This window comes from Triticum aestivum, chromosome 7B (assembly GCF_018294505.1).
Source record: "Triticum aestivum cultivar Chinese Spring chromosome 7B, IWGSC CS RefSeq v2.1, whole genome shotgun sequence".
NCBI lineage: Eukaryota > Viridiplantae > Streptophyta > Magnoliopsida > Poales > Poaceae > Triticum > Triticum aestivum.
The window spans coordinates 604,453,003-604,456,542 of record NC_057813.1 but is presented as its reverse complement, the minus strand read 5'-3'; the positions used below and the strand labels follow the sequence as shown (position 1 = coordinate 604,456,542).

At 46.6% G+C, this 3,540-nt stretch overlaps 1 long non-coding RNA gene across 1 annotated transcript; it reads right to left on the bottom strand.

Moving 5' to 3' along the window:
* Positions 1-320: 320 nt before the first annotated feature.
* On the bottom strand, positions 321-1,579 carry LOC123161427 (uncharacterized). Its single transcript, XR_006480694.1, has 4 exons — positions 1,003-1,579; positions 865-913; positions 686-758; positions 321-546 (listed from the first exon to the last, which is right to left on the bottom strand). It is a non-coding gene; the product is annotated as an uncharacterized lncRNA (long non-coding RNA).
* Positions 1,580-3,540: the final 1,961 nt, after the last annotated feature.

Genomic DNA, 3,540 nt, shown 5'->3' with positions numbered 1-3,540 from the left:
CAGAATACATCTCTATAAGTCTTGTAGTCTGAGCTCTTACATATCAATAAAATTAAGCAGGGTCACGAGCATTTTTTCTAAAAAAAATGAGGGTCCAATGGTATTCTACAAGTACCCACTATTTGTGATAAAAGATAGAAGGAATTTAGAAGTTTGTTGCTTATGCAACTTTCTATTCTAATTTAGAGGCTTGCTTTGGTTCAGGGAGAAATAACTCAACGTGTGGACCATGGAAAGCTTGCGTAGCTTATATCACTACTATAGCGACACTAATTCTGAAGGATTCAAGCTACTGCAGGTGCAGGTATTAAAACTCTGGACTTCTACCTAATAATAAGTCAAACCTTCAGATCGACCAGCCTCTCTGCAAACCTGACAATGTTACAATGAAAATCAAGTGCAGTATACATTTTTTATGTATAAGCAAAGGATGATATACATACACAGTCACTTCAAGGAGAGCTTCATCCACTTGAATTCGTTAATATTTCCTGCCAACCAGCATCTATGATCAGAAACCTTGGTGGTGCGCCTCCTTCACGCAAACTATTTGACAGGGAATGCATCATCGGTAAGTGACAACTATCAAATGAAGGAGGTTTATGCAGGAAAAATAAAAATGAAGGATGCGGTAAATTACATAAAGAACACATGTAATTCAGAGATCAACTCAATTCTTGTATACCTTTGGCCTTAATCTCTACTGGGTTAACAGTGTCCCAATTGCACCACCCAAAGCAGTCTAGGTTTGCAGTGGTCTGAAAAATTACACAAGACTTGTCACAACCAAAATAAATAAAATCTGTCCAAGATCAACAACCCTAGTCTAATTAGGTCAGTGTAAAGAAACATGTTTATATATACCTCCTTGTTCTCTATATGACTGAAAGTTTCTTTGATCTTGAACAGTGTCCTATAGAAAATGCAAGTAAGCCACTTCCACATAGAACAAAAAGAAACATGCCATTGTAGTTATAATACAGTATATCAGCTTGACATTACTTGATTGGTTCCTTGATAAGCTTGAAGTGATTGTCCCCTGAGTTGACGAATACCGCATCAACGGCGTCAGCAAAGAGCCAACAATTCTACTACTACTTCAGATATCCCAACCAGATTCCAAGCATTGCGCAATTTGATCCAAGCACCATAACATTCAGCAGGTCAAGGTGAAGTACCGTCGAAGCAGAACCGGAGCAAGGCTGGCTCGGAGATCCCCATCAGCGCGTCCTCCGCCCCATTCCTGTTCCTCAGAAGCACCATCTGCGTCCCCGCCGGCACACCCGCCGACAAGAGCGAACCGCGCTCGAGATGCGCCGTCTTCGTCTGCCGCGGGGACGAAGGGCGAAAATGAGGAGGGTAAAGGCGCGCCGAGGCCGAGGCATGGGGATGGGTGTATCGAGTGCGAGGTGTTGCGCGCGGGGTGGGAGGAAGGAGGCGGCGGTGACGCCGGTGAGGCCGGCATCTCGGCCTCGGCCTCGGCCTCTCTGAGCAGCCGCGTGCGGCGTGGTGGTGGATTGGACCGGCCACGCACGGGCGGCAGCAGGGGGAGGCGCGAGGGCGGCGTCAAGGAGGAAGAGTAGGGGTCAAGCTGGCAATGGGATTACCCAGACGACGGGTACTGTACTTCCATCCCCGTCCGCGTGACAGTTTCATGCCAGTCCCCCTCCCTGTACCCGTCTCATTCCTCATTCCTGTAGAGATTTTTTATCCCCGTGAAGAAACCCATACACGCAGTCAACAACGACCTTCAATATCATTTTAGTAAAAAAAAACATTTCAACATAAGAGCATCTCCAACGGACCCACAATGCGCGGCGCGCTAAAAAACAGTTTACAGCACCTGAATCGCCAGCTTTTGCACGTCGCGGTGCGCTGGCTCGAGCGGCCGCTGCAAAATATAGCGCGCCCGAGCCGCTCCAACAGACGCGCTAAACTGCAGCGCGCACGAGCAGCCAACGCTTGCCATATATTGCATTTTGGAGACAATATGGTGATATTTCAAACATCAAAACAAGACATGGCATAGTATAAAATCACCAAACAAGTTCTTGACATAAAAGTTCAAATTCATGCCCACATCATCATCCAACCACGTTTAAAATCCGAACCAAATTCATGACACAAAAGTTCACACAAATGAATGGCACATCAACAATCATGCCTCATCCTCGTCTTCGTCCTCCTCTTCCTCCGATTCATCATCCTCATCCGAAGACGATTCTTTCTCCTCCTCTTTATTGTCGCGTGCCGCATCATCATGTGAAGCTCGGAAAGTGTTGGCAAGATTTTCAACGGCATCATGCAAAGGTGTGTGATGAGGCACTCCGAAAGACATTCCACCCATGTCACCTGGAGGTGCTCCCATGCCTCCCATGAGAGACGCAAAACTCATGCATCCCATGGTAGCTCTAGCTCTGAAGCCACCCATGCCTCACATGGCCCCCATGATAGCTCTGAAGCCACCCATGCCTCCCATGCCACCCATGGTAGCTCTGAAGCCGCTGATGCCTCCCATGCCACCCATGCCAACCATGGCTCTTTTTTGGACCAAAACTTCTTCATGGGCAAGATTGATGTACTCCTTTTGCTTCTCATCGAGGGTAGATGTGTCCATGAAAAACAAGTACTTCTCCCATTCCAACAATCTAGTTTGCTCCTCCATGGCCAATTTCTTCTCCTCCAATGCCACCTTCCTCTCCTCGGCCGCCACCCTCCTCTCCTCGGCCGCCAACCTCCTCTCCTCGGTCGTGGCATCTTGGTTCCTTGCCATCTTCCTCACCTCGCCTGCTTCCTTTCTTGCGTTCGCAATAGCTTCCATAGCATTTTTTAGCTCGTCATCTCCTTTCCTCTTCTTTTTTTTCCGTCTTTCTTACATCTATCCGGTCTTTTTGGCTTGGAGTATGAAACCGAGTTTGGTGTATGGCTTCTCTTGTCGTGATCACTTGATGCCTCCTCCTCCTCATCATCCAAATCAATAGTTCGCTTGCGTTTGTTGCTCTCCTCATCATCGACACCATCACGGGGCTTCCATTTCTCATCATCCTTCAATTCTTCATAGCAATGAGGCAAGGTAAATGGTCTCCCTTTCTTGATCTTCCCTTTCTTGGTCTTCTTCTCCTCTCTTTGGAATAAGTTTTGTGCAATAGTGAGCTACAAACAAAAGAACAAGTTAGCACTTGAAACACCAAGAAGAAGCATGATGAACATGGAAGAATCATGAAAGAAATGACACTTACCCTATCTCTATCATTAGTGCCCCTTGGGTTCAACGTGTCAACCGCCTTAAGTGCAGTCCCCCACCTTTGACAATCTCGGTTGACTGTCGACCATCGGGAGCGAAGAGATCTTTCGGAGTGGTCAATTCCATTTTTGTTGTGTAGGTCAAACTGCTCCTTCATTCGGAGCCAATATGCATCTCTACTTTGATCCCCTCCAACGGCCGGATGATACGTCCATTTTTTGCATCATGTTTTCCTACTGTTATTTATAATGTTTTAATGCATAATAATGCTTTATGGAGTATTTCTAATGCCGTTT